At 46.9% G+C, this 18,206-nt stretch overlaps 1 protein-coding gene across 4 annotated transcripts in view; it reads right to left on the bottom strand.

Annotated features, from left to right (window-relative positions):
• Nucleotides 1-18,206, bottom strand: part of astn1 (astrotactin 1) — a 4,064,875-nt gene that overhangs the window by 1,569,974 nt on the left and 2,476,695 nt on the right. The gene's annotated exons all lie outside the window — the stretch shown is intronic.

Raw genomic sequence — 18,206 nt, 5'->3', positions numbered from 1 at the left:
GGAATATGGGGGATATGGGGGAGGGGGCGATATGGGGGAGGGGGGATATGGGGGAGGGGGGATATGGGGGAGGGGGGATATGGGGGAGAGGGGAATATGGGGGATATGGGGGAGGGGGGGATATGGGGGAGGGGGGAATATGGGGGATATGGGGGAGCGGGGATATGGGGGATATGGGGGAGGGGGGGGATATGTGGGAGGGGGGAATATGGGGGAGGGGGGAATATGGGGGATATGGGGGATATGGGGGATATGGGGGAGGGGGATATGGGGGAGGGGGGGATTTGGGGGATATGGGGAGGGGGGATATGGGGGATATGGGGCAGGGGGGATATGGGGGAGGGGGGATATGGGGGCTGTGGGGGAGGGGGATATGGGGAGGGGGATATGGCGGATATGGGGGAGGGGGGATATGGGGGATATGGGGGATATGGGGGAGGGGGGAATATGGGGGATATGGGGAGGGGGGATATGGGGGAGGGGGGAATATGGGGGATATGGGGGAGATGGGGGAGGGGGGATATGGGGGAGGGGGGATATGGGGGAGGGGGGATATGGGGGAGGGGGGATATGGGGAATATGGGGGAGGGGGGGATATGGGGGAGGGGGGATATGGGGGATATGGGGGAGGGGGGATATGGGGGAGGGGGGGATATGGGGGAGGGGGGATTTGGGGGAGGGGGGATATGGGGGATATGGGGGAGGCTCACCCTGCCTGCTCTGACGAGGTCGTTCACCTTCTTGTGGCACTGGGTGCCTGTCCGTGGTGTTAGGGCCACAGCGGTGACGGCCTCTGCCACCTCCCTCCACAGACGCCGGCTGTGGCGTGGGGCAACTCTGCGGCCGTGCCCGGGATACAGGGCGTCCCTCCTCTGCTCCACCGCATCCAGGAGCGCCTCCACATCGCGTGACTCGAACCTCGGGGCTGAGCGACGGCCAGCCATCAAGTCGGGTGTTGCGGTCGGCTGTTCCGGTCGGGTGGGGGGGAGCTGCGCGGCCTTATGAGCCGTCACTCCGTGCAGCGCGTATGACGCTGCACGGCGTGAACCACTGCGCAAGCGCGGATCCCGTTACGTCGATGCTAGCCCATTTCGGGCCGCAGACTATCGGCCCATTTTTATGACGTGACGCAAGTGGGATTTGCGCCGTTTTTTGCGCCGATCGGCGGACTTTCCGCCGATAATGGAGAATTTCGCCCCACAAGTGGCAATGTCTCCAAATATACAATGGTATGAAACAGAGAGCAGCAAAAGGCTATGCATATTGAAGCCTTGTGCAACATAGGATATACTGTGGCACTAACAGCAGTTTAAAGGATGGAATTCTGCAACGTGTGACTCACCTCTTGATCCGCAAAACCTCTAAAAGCCAGAAATCATGGGGCGCGATTCTCCGTTCCCGCGCCGGTTTGGAGAACCACCTGGGTCGCCAAATTTTCCCGTGACGCCAGTCCGACGCCCACCCACGATTCACGGAAGCGTCCAGATCGACACAATCGCGTTTTACGCGGCGCGGTCCAGTGAATCGCCCGAGACAGCCAAAATGGCGATTCACCGGTACCCCTGCGATTCTCCGGCCTGGATGGGCCGAGTGGCCTGCCCAAAACAGCGTGTTCCCCCCGGCGCCGTCCACACTTGGTTGCTGCCGACGGGAACAGCGCGGGAACGCTGGGGTGGCGGACTGCAGGGGGGGGGGGGGGGAAGGGGGGATCCTGCACCGGGGGGGGCCTCAAATGGGGTCTCGCCCGCGATCGGTGCCCACCGATCGTCGGGCCGTCCTCTCTGAAGGAGGACCTCCTTTCTTCCGCAGCCCCGCAAGGTCCGCGGACATCTTCTTGCGGGGCGGTCTCGCATGCGTGGGTGACGGCAGTTATGCGGCGCCGGTCGCGTCATGTATGCGCCGCCTTTACGTGGCGGCAAGGTCTGGCGCGCGTAAATGACGCAGCGCCGCTCCTAGCCCATTTTCGGGCCCTGAATCGGTCGGGATAGGGGCCGTTTCGCGCCATCGTGAACCTCGACGGCGTTCACGACGGCGCGAACACTCTGTCTCCATTTCAGAGAATCGCGCCCCATGAGTTTGATGGAGTGCAGTTGTAACAACACTTAAAAAACACCATCCAGGGCAAAGTAGCCCGCCTGGTTGGCAACCCCTCTCCCACCTTTGTCATTCATTCCCTCCACTACCAACACACAGTGGCAGCCGTGTGTACCATCGACAAAATGCACTACAGAATCTCACCAAGGCTCCTTAGAGAGCAGCATCCAAAACTGCGACCTCTCCCACCCAGAAGGACAGGGGCAGTAAATGCATGGGAATGCCAGTGTCTACAAGTTCCTTTCTAAGTCACAGACCGTCCTGACTTGGAGCTATATCACTGCTCCTTCACTATCACTGCATCAAAATCCTGGAACTACCTTCCTGAGAACATTATAGGTATGCCAACACCACATGGGCTGCAGCGATACCACCACCTTTTCAAGAGCAATTAGGGGTGGGCAATAAATGCTGGCCTAGTGAGTGACACCCACATCTCATGAAACAACAAAAGAAAATACAGCACAGAGCACATCCTCCCATAATTGACTGCCTTAATGTACTACCAGCATTGACCTTTATTTCCTTTTCAAATGCTTATCTAAATTTCCCTCAAATAAATTTAGACTATTTGCCTCAACTGCTCTGCAGCATGGTCTACATTCTCGTCACTCAGGATAATGTTGTTTCTCCTGAACTTTCTAACTAATGTCTTGCCAAAAATTCACATTCATGACAACTGGTTTTGCTTTTCCCCACAACCAGGAACTAACTTTGTCTTTGCCAACCCTTCATAATTCCAGTGACTTCTATTAGGTTATCTTTCAGCCTTCTCTTATGAAGATATTAGAGACCTACCCTGTCCATCATTCATCAAGATCCATTTCAGAAAAGGCATTAAAATGTACAAAAAGCTGGACTTTATATCAACTGTAAATCTGTTGAGATAATGAGACTTGACAAGCACTACAAATCTCCCTCTGGAGGACAACAAAACTCCACCTCCTGTTGGTTTCTACTATCTAGAAATGTACCAAAGGTTTCTGAGATGAAAGAACAAAAATGCGGGCCGGGATTCTCCGGGCCAACGCCGGGATACAATTCTCCGGCGACCGGAGAATCGGCGGCAGTCGCGCGCGCACGGTCGATGCGGCGCTGGTCGGGGGGTCGGCAGCGATTCTCCGCGATTGACCCGCCGCGGTTCCAACCTGGCTCCACCCGGTGGGAGCTCGGACCCGCGGCTGCGCTGGCCGTCCTGTTGGGGGGGATCAGACTCCAGGGGGGCCTCCACGATGGCCAGGCCCATGATTGGAGGCAGGACTGTGTATCGGCGCTGGAGCTGTGTGCAGCATATCGGCGCATGAGCTGCGTGCAGCACCTCGGCGCCATGCTGGCCTCCTGTGGGCCACTGAATCGCTGGGCCAAGAGGCCCATTGACGCCGGCATGAAACACTCCGGTGTTTACGCCGGCGTCAACACTTAGCCAGGATTTTGGAGAATCCGGCCCGTGATTTCTTCTTTTTTAAAATAAATTTAGAGTAACCAATTCTTTTTTTTTTCTTTCAATTAAGGGGCAATTTAGCGTGGTCAGTCCTGCACATGTTTGGGTTGTGGGGGTGAAACCCACGCAGACATGGGGAGAATGGGCAAACTCCACACGGACAGTGACCCAGGGCCGGGATTTGAACCCGGGTCCTCAGCGCTGCAGTCCCAGTGCTATCCACTGCGCCACATGCTGTCCTCCGGCCCGTGATTTCTTGTTCTACAACAATGACTGTGAGAAATGTGAGGCAAATTCCTTTTTGGGAATATACAGACAGGAGTTTTTTTAAGAACTGCTTTTGCCAAGCCAGACACAGAGAGAAAAATCAAAGTAATCTGAAAAGACTGCTCAAGGAAGCAGCAGGGAAACTCTTACTCCCTGAAGCTAAGATTGGCTCCAGCAAGATGCAATTACCTGAACTTCCAGGATTTTAAAGGAGACCAACTAACTTCAAATGGCTGCAATGTTCAATAATTTACACCTCATGGACAAGCAAAGGACTTGATCTTCTATCCTTTCAACTTTTATTTGGTCTCTAACTTTTCTTATGTCTCAGTGCGGTGTTTGTGTCATCTGTACTGTCTCCATGCCACCATTATGCATTTAACAATATGCATTTCCTTCTGTGCACTGAAGCATTTGGAAATTCTGAGAAAGTTAAAGTTTCCATAGTGGAGGGTAGGTGGTTGGCAGGGGGAACTTTCAAGTAGCCAGATCAGGATGAGACAATAGTTTTTCAGAAGCAGATGGGGTGAGACAAGCGATGTTATATGAGTGAAGTGAGGTGCTGTTTGTGATTAGGTTGGAAAATTAGCTTGGGGTTGAATACGATGTCAGGATTGGGAATAATCTAGTTCAACCTAAAATAAAACACTGCGACAACGAATGAACGGACATCGCGTGACAATCACCAGGCAGGATTGTTCCCTTCCAGTCGGGGAACACTTCAGCAGTCAAGGGAATTCAGCCCCTGATCTCCGGGTAAGCGTTCTCCAAGGCGGCCTTCAGGACGCCCGACAACGCAGAATCGCCGAGCAGAAACTTATAGCCAAGTTCCGCACACATGAGTGCGGCCTCAACCGGGACCTGGGATTCATGTCGCATTACATTCATCCCCCACCATCTGGCCTGCGAAATCCTCCCAACTGTCCTGGCTTGACACAATTCACACCTCTTTAACCTGGGGTTACCCCATCTCTGGATCTGTAAAGATTTAATCACCTGCTAATGCTTGTATTCCAAGCATTGTCTGGCATCTTTGAATCTGTCTATATATATGTTTCTGGAACATACCTCTTCATTCGCCTGAGGAAGGAGCAGCGCTCCGAAAGCTAGTGACATCGAAACTAACCTGTTGGACTTTAACCTGGTGTTGCAATACTTCTTACTAAAATAATGGAAGGATAGCCGGCTATATCCAGTCCTGATGATTAAGCAGTCTATGGTGGGGATCAAAGCAGTGAGTTTCAGTCTTTGCAATAATTAAATGAAGGAAGCTGCAGTTCATTTGTGACTGGGTGTAGGACTAAAACATAACTGGTTCTGCAGGTACTGCAAATTGGAAGAAACATTCGCACCATGTAAGTACCAGAAGAAACATTCACGCCATGTAAGTACCAGGTAATGAACATGTCCGACAAGGTAATCAAATCACCTCCCACTGACAATTAGCAGTATGTTAGGACCCCAGATGAAGAACAAACTATTTGAAATTTGTAGAACTGTGAGGAAAGGTGACTGCACCATAGGAATGAAAACACTGACCAATAGGTATATTTTATGTTAAAACAACTTTAATTTAAACACAGAACCAATAACACTAGCAATAAAATAATAGCTTTAAGTTAAAAGTTAAACAGTTCTTCGATAAAAGGGAACACTTTAAACTTACTCCTGATATCTATATTTCATACATATGTATATATACATATATAGAAGCAAACCAATATAGCTCAAAGACCACTTATAAATAAAGTTAACAATCAGATTTGCTTGCTTTTCTCTGTGCTGAGGTCTTGGAGAGAACCTTTCAGGAGTTAATTCAAGACACTTCTGTTCAACTTAAAATCCTATGGCAAACTGAAACTACCTGGCCCCTTGATTACATCATCTTTACTCCAAGCATAAGGCAGAAGGCATTCTTCTGTCTCCTCCCACAAGATGCGCCTTGAGCTGGTTACCCAGTACCAAAACACAATCCCTTATAAATTATCTGCACTGCAGGGAAGTTCCAAAAACGCAAAATATTATACCATTAGCTAATTATCTATAAACAAGTAAATGGTTAAAGTAAATGATCATCACAATTTTACAACTCCTTAATCACAGCTTTAATAACATACTGACTGTATGCATCTTAAACCCTTTTTTAATAACATTACTGCCACAAATATAAAATATAACAATTTCTAACATTCTTCACATGCATTACCATTACTGAATTCCCTCCGATCAACACCTTAATTGAATGAGCCACAAAAATACTTTGCTACAGGGCAGCACGGTGGCACAGTGGTTAGCATTGCTGCCTACGGCGCTGAGGACCCGGGTTCGAATCCCGGCACTGGGTCACTGTCCGTGTGGAGTTTGCATATTGTCCCCGTGTCCGTGTGGGTTTCACCCCCACAACCCAAAGATGTGCAGGCTAGGTGGTTTGGCTACGCTAAATTGCCCCTTGATTGAAAAAATAATTGGGTACTCTAAATTTAAAAAAAATAAAAATACTTTGCTACAAGTGCAGGTCAGAGGGTAGAAAATGTGCAGTAACCAGCTTGTGAGGAGTGGTAACATAATGATAATGCTATTGGCTAGTAATTTGGATCCATCACAAGTCTTGGGCGTGTTCTGTCCCACAGGGCCGACACAGGAGAGATAGAGACACAATGCAGTCATAGGGCAGTGGCCATGGCAGATCTTATCATTGACTCCAGAACCCATGAAGTTTCATGCCATCAAGGAAACCTTTGCTGATTTCCACATACCACCCTCCCTCAGCTGATGAAACGGTGTTCCTCCATGTTGAACACCACTTGGAAGAAGCATTGAGGGGAGAAAGGGCATGGAATAGATTCTGCATCACCAAGATTGCCTTGGTAGCACCACTGCTTATTGAGGCTGCCCAAGCCCTAAAATACATATCTGCCTGACTGCACCTGCAGCAAATAGTGAGAGAATCAAGACAGAAAAACCTACTTGACCTCTCCCTCACCAATCTACCATTAGCATCAAACCAGGGCATCAACCTGACTTCAATAAGGACTGCAGGTGAGAATGCCAGAAGCAGCACCAGATATACCTAAAAAAAAGGGGTGCTAACATGGTAAATTACAATACAGGCCGATATGTGTGTTAACATGCGTTTGACAGAGCTAAGTAATTCCATACCCAATTGCTCTGTAGTCCTGGCACATCCAGTAATCAATGGTAATGAGACTTTAGCCATTAACTGGAGGAAGTGGCTCCACAAACAATCCAATCTTCAAGAAAGTGGGAGCCCAGCACATCAGTGTAAAGAACAAAGGCTGAAATGGGTGACCCAAGTCTGCCTCCTCCTGAGGTCTCCAGGATCTCAGATACCACTCTTTAGCCATGTGATTAACTCCATGTGATATCATGAAATATCTGAATGCACTGGATACAGCAAAGGCTATGGGCCCTGACATCTGGCTGCAGTACTGAAGATGTGTGCTTCAGAACTAGCCACACTCCTAGCCTAGTTGTTCCCTTCTCGCAATAACACAGACATTACCTGATTAATACGGCACATTGCCGAGGTACTATCCGCAAAAGGGACAAATCCAATCTGACTAATTACCTCACCATCAGTCTACTCTGTCATTAGCAAAATGATGTCAAAGTGTTGCCAAAAGTGCGATCAAGCGGTATTTACTCAGCAATACCCTGCTCACTGATGTTACTCTGCTTCAAGCTTCATTACAGCTTTGGCCCAAACATGGAAAAACGAACTGAATCCATGACGTGAGATGAGAGTGATTCCCCTTGACAACAAGGCAGCATTTGACCGAGTGCGGCGTCCAGGAGGATTATTAAAACTGAAGTCAATGAGGATTGGGGGCAAATCTGCACTGGTTAGAGTTATTTCTAGCACAAAGGAATTTGACTGTGTTTGACGGGGGCCAACCATCTCTGCCCCAGCACTATTGGAGTTCCTCATGGTAATTTCCTGGGCCCAACCATTTTCAGTGGTTTTATCAGGGACATTCCACCCGTCATAAAGTCAGAAGAGGGGATATTTTCTGAAGACTTAACAGTGTTTGGTACTATTTTCAACCCCTCATATACTGAAGTAATGCCTGCATACAGCAAGATAGAATATAGAACATAGAACATAGAACGATATAGCGCAGTACATGCCCTTCGGCCCACGATGTTGCACCGACATGGGAAGTCAAAAAACAAAAGCCATCTAACCTACACTATGCCATTATCATCCATATGCTTATCCAATAAACTTTTAAATGCCCTCAATGTTGGCGAGTTCACTACTGTTGCAGGTAGGGCATTCCACGGCCTCACGACTCTTTGCGTAAAGAACCTACCAATGACCTCTGTCCTATATCTATTACCCCTCAGTTTAAGGCTATGTCCCCTCGTGCTAGCCATTTCCATCCGCGGGAGAAGGCTCTCACTGTCCACCCTATCTAATCCCCTGATCATTTTGTGTGCCTCTATTAAGTCTCCTCTTAACCTTCTCCTCTCTAACGAAAACAACCTCAAGTCCATCAGCCTTTCTCATAAGATTTTCCCTCCATACCAGGCAACATCCTGGTAAATCTCCTCTGCACCCGCTCCAAAGCTTCCACGTCCTTCCTATAATGAGGTGACCAGAACTGTACGCAATACTCCAAATGCGGCCGTACCAGAGTTTTGTACAGCTGCAACATGACCTCATGACTCTGGAACTCAATCCCTCTACCAATAAAGGCCAACACTCCATAGGCCTTCTTCACAACCCTATCAACCTGGGTGGCAACTTTCAGGAATCTATGTACATGGACACCGAGATCCCTCTGCTCATCCACACTTCCAAGAACTTTACCATTAGCCAAATATTCCGCATTCAGACTTTATAAGTGGCAAGGGCTATTTTTCTTTTCTCCTTTCTTCTCTCTCTTTTTCCTCTCTCTCTATTTCTCTTTCCTCTCTCTCTTTCTCTTTCATCTCTCTCTCTCTTTCTTTTTCCTCCTTCTCTCTCTTTTGTATTCAAGCTGCTTTCATTCTTTCTCATGTTCCATTTGTTTAATTTGTAACTGAACTTTTGCCATTTCCAATGAGTCAAACTGTATCTCAGGCAACTTTAAATGCTTAGCCACCGCCATAATTACCTCACCTTTTCGCATTTTGTCAGGTAATGTTAATTGCAATGTTTTTGCCAAATCTAACAGTCTGCTTTTAGTCTCTGTCTGTAAGGTACTGCGTGTGACCGTCTCCAGCCCAAAAAACATCAGAGCCTCTGAAAGAGCCATTGTCCACAACATACTCCCCACTTAAACTAGAATACCACACCTGAAAAGCAATCACAGTATGCTCACCCCTCACTGTCTTTAAGTTCACTAAGCCAATCAAATAGATAGACTTTTATCCTGGACGAGCCCCCCAATATGTTAAGGGCCAGGGTTTAGAGAACCCCAAAGTGCATCATGGAGTTCACCTGACCCACAACTTTTAATAGATTGTGGTATGGGGAGCACACGGCCCACTCTCCAGGTGTGGTACAGCAGAAATGGAGAAGTATTTTTTAAAGCAAAACAATGTTTATTCTATGGACTCAGGTTAACCTTCTTAAAACATACAGTGAACATCTTAGCAACCATCAATTCAAATATAACCCCAAAGAATACAACACTAAGTAATCCTTGAGCTGCCCTCTTATCATCCATAAGACTTAAAACAAAACTTTTAACAGAAGCACATCAGGTTAAAGTCAATATTGAGAGCAGTTATTAGTTTTAAATCGCCAGGATCGATTTACAGTCTTTAGATTACAGAGAGAAACTCGAATACACGTTCTGGCTGTGACTGCAGCTATCCAGCTCTGAAACAACGTAACTAAAATGAAAGTAAAAAGCTAACAGATACCCACACTCTGACATCACTGCAGTAATAAACACCCATTTCTTAAAGGTACTCTCACTACAGATATTTATATACACACCCATTTATAAACACCCATTCCTTAAAGGTACTCTCACATGACAACGATTCTCAATGTACAGAACAAGTCATCTGGCGAGATCGGCACCCCCTTCCCCGCATTAAACATTCACTTGTTCTATCACCTGTGCAGAGTGGCAGCAGGGTCCTTCCAGGTGGCGAGTGAGGACCTGTCTGGAATCTCACAGAGCTCGGTGCACAGGTGCATTTGCGCTGTCATGGATGCCCTATATGCCCAGTTGACACAATACAACCACTTCAATGTGTTCCGAGCTCACCAGGATGCCCGGGCAGCAGGCCATCGCCGATATGACCCGGGTCCAGGGGGTGATCGACGGGATGCATGTCCCCCTACGAGCACCTGTGGATGACAGGCCATTCTGTACAAACCGAAAGGGGTTCCACTCGATGAACGTGCAGCTGATATGTGACCATCAGCTGCACATCATGCACGGCGGCGCAACGATACCCGGGGAGAGTGCATGACACCTTCATCCTGCCATGCTCGACAATTCCTGACATGTTCGAAATGCCGCCATGGCTGGGAGGTTGGCACCTGGGTGACAGGGGTTATCCGCTGCAGTGGTCGCTGATGATGTCTAACCAGAGGCCACAGAACGACGCCGAGACCCGCTACAACAATGCCCATGTGGTGCAGGATGGGGCTTCTGCCGCCCTCCTAGCTGGGGGGTGGGGGTTGCGGGTGTGTGGGACGGGGTTAGTGCCAATGGCACAGTGTTGCCTACTCGCCTTGGCCACCCTGAGGAGGTTGTGCAGTTGTTTCCGGCATTGCTGGCTGGTCCGGATGGTGTTGCTGGTGGCGCTGACCGCCTTTGCCATCTGCGCCCAGGCATGGTGAATGGTGGCGGCTGGCAGCCTCCTTCCACCGCATCCAGGAGGGTCTCCAGCTCACCATCCATAAATTGTGGTGCCACTCTCCCATCTTGTTGGCTGGGATTGTATGTGTGGGGAGTGAAGCTTGTATATGCGACTGCATCTTGTCAGCCTCCTGAGTGTCAATCACGAATCCGGCGAATCCCGCACTATTTCTCATTGGGATCGATTGTGTTCCACGTGGCACAGGTGCTCGCGCCTCAACAGTCGCTGAATCGGTCTAGGTGCAGCGCCAGTTTTGAAATTGTGGAACTCCACGAATCCTGCGCCGACGCCAACGCTTAGTCTCAGGGAAATCCAGCCGAGTTGTTTGTAAGTTCCTGTTTGAATGTCGCTTTACAGTGCTCAGCATGTCCTCATCAAATGACAAGGTAAAAAAGTGACTTTTGCAGGAGCAATGCATGCAGACAGGCAACATGATTGTTTTTTGACAATGACAAGGTAATATGCTGACTGTCAATGACAGTGAATCCATTGCAATGGATGACATGGATTCCCACGTAAAATACCAAAAAGGATGAAGTTACATCAGTTGGAATAAAATGATCTTGTCTTTGTATGTGTCTGTGTATATCACAGAATCACACAACCTTGAGGGTGGCAGAAGGAGTCCATTCGGCCCATCAAGTTTGCACTGACCCTACCGAGTCCCACTCCCCTGCCATTTTCCTAGAACCTTGGGCGGGATTCTCCAATAATGGGGCTATGTCCCCACTCCAGCGTCAAAGCGCGGGCATTTCACTCTGGGCTTTCCTGAAGAAAGTCCAGAGTTATTCTCCTACATGAAGGGGGCCAGCAGGGCCCTTGAGTACTCCTCGCAGCTCTGGCTGCCAATACTGGGCCCTGCACATCCAGTCAGGAGTCTGCGCATGCGCACAGCGGCGGCCTTCGGCGGCCACCCTGTGCGACATGGCGGACTCATACTGCAGACCGGCCCCGAAAATATAGACACCCTGAGATCACGCGGTCCCGTGGATTGGTGGCCCCCGATTGCTAGCCTGGCCGTCCGTGAGGACCCCTCCTCGGTGAAGGATCCCCCCACCAGGGGGATTGACACTGGCCGTTTCCAACAGGCAAAACGTGATTAGAACCATGGCGTCGGGAACTCGGCCAGTTTTCGTTGCAGAATTGCCGCGGGGGCCTCTGTCAATGGCCCCCTATTCACGCCGTGTAGATTTGTGCTGATTCTCCAGGGCCCATTCTCCGCCCTGGCGCCGATCGCAATTTCGGCTCGGAAAATCCCGCCCCTTAGATAGCAATTTAATTTCCTTTTGAATATCTCAATCAAACCTGCCTCCACCCTCTCAGGAAGTTTGCTCCTGACTCTAACCACTCTTTGGGTGAAAACAAGTTCCTCATATTACTAATACTCCTTTTGTTAATTACTTTTTTAACCTATGCCCTCTTGTGTGGGAATACGTTCTCACTATTCACCGTCTCCATACTATGATACTGAGGACAGACTGACAGAGGGACAAAGACATATAGGCCGAAAACAGGAGCTACCAAATAAGGTCCTGGCTGGAATCGATATTGGCTGACTGCCAGACTACGCAAGTTAGCACAGAAACCCATTATTGCGAAATGGAATTTTATGATCACCCAATTGCAGTATTTAGCATGTTAACCCAAAAGGACAAAAAAGACCATGTTATGAATATGTAACTAACTTCGAGACAGAAGAGATCAACTTTGCAACAGGAAGAATGATAAACAAAGGGGCCATCAAACTCCATAATTGGTCAGACATGAACGTTTTAGAGGACAATGGATATTGATTAATTGACCCCAGCTCAAGAGGAGTACCCTGTTTATTTCTATAAACGAGTTTAATTCTTGATGGGACAATAGAACTCAGGCAAGGTGTGTGTGTATTATGTCTCAGTATTAGCAGAACCCGGATAAAAGAAGGGACATTGGAACACACCATCAGCGACAACCCGGGAATCCCCAGGAGTGACCATGGCAGAAGAGGTGTCTTGAGCTCAGAGTTCAGAGAAAAAGATATCCACACAGAGTGATCATAGCCTGGCCTGCCTCATTCACTAATGCAATTAATACTCAGATCTCAGTAGTGAATCTGAGTCACCTCTGTACTATATTCTCAGAAATCATTATTAAGCTAGATCTTCTGAATAAAGTAGAGTTGGACTAAATTCAGGTATCTTTATTGTGTCTCCCTCAGCTGATTGATAAGGGTTTTGGTCAACAATACTCCTCAGAGTCTTGTATACATCAAGTCGACACTGACCCTTTGAAAGAGCACCCTACCTAGACTCACTTCCCCGCCCTAACCCCGTAACCCCACCCAACCTACACGTCTTCGGACTGTGGGAGGAAGCTGGACAGCCTGGAGGAAACCCACGCAGACATAAGAGAAAGTGTAAACGCTACACAGACAGTCACCCAAGGCCGTAATTGAACCCAGGACTCTGGCGCTGTGAGGTAGCAGTGCTAACCACTGTGCTACCATGCCCAAGGGTAGAAATGAGAAGATATTTCCACCTGTGGGGAAGCATAGGACTAATGATAATAAATACAAGATGGTCATTAGTAAATCCCGTAGGAAATTCAGGAGAGACCTTTATCCAGAGAGTGGCTAGCGTACGGATCACTTTCCCCGAATGGGTAGCTGAGGTGAATAACATAGAGATGCATTTACGGGGAAGCTAGATAAACACATGAGAAAGAGTGGAATTGAAGTTGATGAAGTTAGATGAAGAAAGGTGGAAAGAGGCTTAGAGCTGGAGAATAAACAGCAATAATTACCCATGGATCCAAATGGCCTGTTTCTATGCTTTACAATGTTAATAGTATAATAAATGTGATATGCCACAATAAAATTGGGGACTGTGGAAGAAATCAACGTGTAAAAGTACGGAACTGGGTGATGGTAGAGCACAATGTTGAAAACCAACACAACAGCAGCAATTTATTAACATCAAAATATGCGCTTTAATTGCACCCATTTTCCATACTTGATTCAGTTTTGCCCCTCATGTCGGAGTATAGAAAGGTAATTTCTGTTCCATTGCACAGTTCGTCACCCATGTACCAAAGATAAAGCTAGGTTTGCAGAGCCTGAGAAAAGTCCTGATGAGTTTTTTTTTTGCTTGTCATTATGTCAGCAGCACTATATCATCATAAAGCACTTTCAACATTAACGAGAAAGGATTTTTGCTCTTTCTACAGATTTAATCACTATAATATGCATCGGGAGATCTACAAGGAATATTTATGCACTCATGTTCATCATTTGCTTCATGGTTAATGATGAAGGAGTTCTGCTTGCTGATATTCGTGCCCCTGAGAGACTTGCAAGTAAAATTGACGTGGCACTCCATAGTGAGAGGAGGCCCAATATGGAAGAGTGACGTTCATGATATTGTGTTTGAAGTCTACATTGTGTCAACCAAGTACTATTCTGAAATTATCACTGAAAGCAAAACTTAATATCTGCCCAAGATGTGCAGCTTATTTCTCCCCATCTATAGCATTTGAAGGACCTCAGCAGCAGTGTCGCTTGTTTTCAAGTTTTAATCCGCATCCTCCCCGCTCTGGGATAATATCAGAGACATGGTATAATTCACAGAAAGAGAGATAAAGATGGTTTCAGATGTGCACAACGATTTTGATCCTTGGCAACATGCTTGTGAGTAGCCCAACACTAGTTGGGAAAATATCAGAGAAACTATTGTGCAAGTTTGGGCTGCGATGACACAACTGAATACTGTTACGAGACCCTGAACTGTTGAAATAATAAACTCCAGCACAATAACCTTGTGTTTCAAGTTTTAAACTTCTCTATAAACACAAGTGGATTATGGTCTGTGTTAATGAAACTTTATTGATTGTCATGTCGGACATATATTTCAAAGTACTGAAGGGCCAGTAGCAAAGCTAGGACTTCCTTTTTATTGGTGGAATACTTTCCTCAGCACAGACTTAGTTTCTTCAAAACATATCTCACTGGCCTCTCTATTCCTGCATCGATATCTTGTAGTAGCACTGCCCCCACTCCTAATCACTGTGTCTGCAGCCATTGTAAATGGCCTGGAAAAGTCCAGGCTGGCCAGCACTGGTTGGCTTATTCAGATTGCCCTCAACTTCTCATACTCCTCTTGGCAGTGTGCGGACGACACCATTTTTGCTTGCTTCCCCAGCACATTGTTTAAAAGTACAACTATAGTACTGAAGTTCGGTACAAATTTCTTGTAGAATCCGGACATACCCCGGAACCTCATAATTTCCCATTTAGTTTTGGGAACAGGAAAGTCCAAAAATAGCCTTCCTTTGGACGTTCTGGGCACCACTTAACCCTGTCCCACCACATGGCCTGAATAGGTGACTTTTGCCTTGGCAAACTCGCTTTTGGTCAAATTGATTACTAACTTGGCCAATTCCAGTTGTCTGAATAACTCCTCCAATTACTCCATATGTTCTTTCCACGTCGCACCATGCACTACCAGATCATCCAAGTAGGCCAGTTAGGCACTCCAGCCACTACTTGTACATAACCCGTTGGGATGTTGCTGGTGCATTTTTGCTCCAAACGGCATTACCTTGCATTGAAACAACCTTCATGGCATTACAAAAGTCGATACCTCCCTCGCCCTGGGTATTAACTGGACCTGCCAATAACCTTTCAACAGATCAATCTTTGACAGGAAGGAGGCACCACCTATTCTATCTAAGCAGTCCTCCATTCTTGGAACTGGATATGAATCTGTTTTGGTGATGATATTTATTTTCCAATAATCTATGCAGAACCGCATGGTTCCATCCAGTTTAGGCCTAATAATATCGGCGAACTCCAATTACTCCGACTAGTCTCAATTAAGTCATTTTCCAACATATGTTTGATCTCTGCTTCTAACTGATCCAGTTGTTGTGGATTCAGAAGGTACGGGTGTTTTGTTTTATCTGTTCAGAGTGTCCCATGTACACATCATGACCGATTAACAAAGTGCACTCTGTGGTGTCTCTACAATTCTGTCCCAATTCTGATATTTTCCCAGCATCTTTATCAGATCTTTCCTTTTGTCCTTCATCTAAATAGGCAAACTGGGCTTCTAAATGTCCTGTGGTGTCTCTATTTGTTAATCGTATTACCAGACGGTCATTCTGTGTACCGTCACCCTCTTCTCCTACTCACTCTTTCCATTACTGTCTTCTTTCACTACCTGTACTACCTGACACACCTGTCCCTTTCCATCCTCCTCCCCATGATAGTATTTCTGTAACATGTTTACATGGCACATCCAATCCTTCTTCCTAACCATCTTATAGGGCCACTGAATCTCACTTTCAGAGGTTCACCCTGCAACGGCAACAATACTAGTGCCTCATTCGCAACCTGGAGGATTCGGGACCTAGCTTGTTTGTCTACTCAAAGTTGAATTCTGGCTCCAGAATCCTTTAAATGCTTACCTGACAGGCTCCTGTGAGTCTTCCCAAAAATGTAGACATGTAATCCAACATTGAGGAATTGTCCTCTGGTTTTAGAAACTTCTCCTTCATCAATTTTAATGGACCCCATATTTCATGGCCAAAAACCAACTCATATGGGCTAAACCCAGTAGATTCATTTGGAGAATCTCTGGTGGCAATTGGGAAAAAAATCCAATCTTCTGTCCCAACCTCTTGGGTATTCATGACAATAAACCCTCATCATGGTCTTGAGTCTGTTGATACCTCCCCAAAGCTCCCTGAATTTGTAGATGATAGGCAATCAATTTTAACCTTTTGGTACCCAAGCCACAAATGATGTCCTCAAAATTTTTTGAAAACATTTTCCAATTAAGGGGTAATTTAGCTTGGTCAATCCACCCACCATGAACATTTTTAGGTTGTGTGGGTGAGACCCATGCAGACACGGGGAGAATGTACAAACTCCACACAAGTCCTCAGCGCTGTGAGGCACCAGTGTTAACCACTGCACCACCATACCGCCCCTTTTGACATGAAGTTAGAACCCTGGTCCGATTGTATTCCGAAGGGTAGACCACAAGGTGTGAAAACTTTGCCAATTTTCCACTACTACTTTAGCCGTAATGGTTCTCAAAGTTATAACTTCCAAAAATCGAGTAGTCATATCCATGACCGTAAGAATGTACTGATGACCTGCCTTTATTTTAGGCAATGGTCCTATGCAATCTACAAATACCCAACTAAACGGTTCTTCAACACTGGAATGGCTATTAATGGTGCGGTTTTAATCAATGCTGTGGTTTACCTGTCACCTGGCAGGTATGACATGATCGACAACAGGGTTTACCTCAGGTCTTCTAAGTTCAGTTAAAGTTACCTTCTGCCTTGTTGTATTCTCCACTTTTGTTTCCTTTTCAGAATCCTCCTTATGAGGGAAGCACGGTGGTGCAGTGGGTTAGCCCTGCTGCCTCATGGTGCTGAGGTCCCAGGTTCAATCCCGGCTCTGGGTCACTGTCCATGTGGAGTTTGCACGTTCTCCCCGTGTTTGCGTGGGTTTCACCCCCACAACCCAAAAATGTGCAGGCTAGGTGGATTGGCCACATTAAATTGCCCCTAATGGGGAAAAAAATGAACTGGGTACTCTAAATTTATATTAAAAAAAGAATCCTCCTTATGACTCTCACAAGTCCCACGGGTTTTCCTTGAAACTTCCAACATGCTGAATGCACTTATCCCACCTTGTTACCATGGTACACCTACGTAATTGCTGCTTGCCAAGCAGCCTTCAGCCTCTGGTTTTCAACATGGGTTCTTATTATAGAAGGTAAGGAATTCTTAAATTCTTCTGAGAGAAGGACCTTTCTCAGGTAGTTGCTACTCCCAGTGCTCGTACCCATCTGTCAAAATTGTTCTGTTTAACTCTTTTGAATTCATCATAAGTCTGTCCCAACTACCTCCTTAAATTCCAAAATGTTTGCCTACATGCTTCAGGAACCAATTTAAATGCAGCCAAAAAAGCCTTTTTTGCCTCGTCATAATTCTTGGACACCGACTCTGACGTGAAAACATAAACATCTTGTGCCCATCCCATCTATTCACTCTGCATGGGTAATGTTCACTTTTCTCTTGGTCACTCCATTTGGGTTGCTATTTTCTCAAAATCCATTAAAACGATTTCTATCTCCTTCTCTTCAGATTTTGGGAGGGCCTGGAAAAATGTGAGCTTATTGTCATTCTGTTCAGTTCTAAGATTAAGCTCCTCTCTAAAAAAGTCCCAATAAGTGTTTGCAGTCGGTCACTATTATATACCACCTGGCATAGATGTACTGATGAAATTTATTTCCACCAAATGTGACTGCCAAGTCCTCCTTGTCAATTTGAGAACATCTTTGCTTGGCATCCAAGAGAGTGTTGGGTGGGTGGGCGATGGGTCTTTCTGTTCCGTCTTTCCAGCGGTGTGAAAGTACTGCCCCAAATCCGTAAGGGTAAGCATCGCATGTCAGTTGAGTTCCTTTTTGGGGTTGAAATGGGCCAATAAATTGGGCGACGGCAGCTGTTGTTTTACTGTCTCAATGGCCTTCTTCACCAGTGGCGCCTCACAAGGCCATTGTTGGTACTTTTGGAGCCATTT

This window comes from Scyliorhinus torazame, chromosome 7, assembly GCF_047496885.1.
Source record: "Scyliorhinus torazame isolate Kashiwa2021f chromosome 7, sScyTor2.1, whole genome shotgun sequence".
Classification (NCBI taxonomy): Eukaryota; Metazoa; Chordata; class Chondrichthyes; order Carcharhiniformes; family Scyliorhinidae; genus Scyliorhinus; species Scyliorhinus torazame.
Note: the sequence above shows the minus strand (reverse complement) of the source record. Positions and strands in the feature narration are given on the sequence as shown.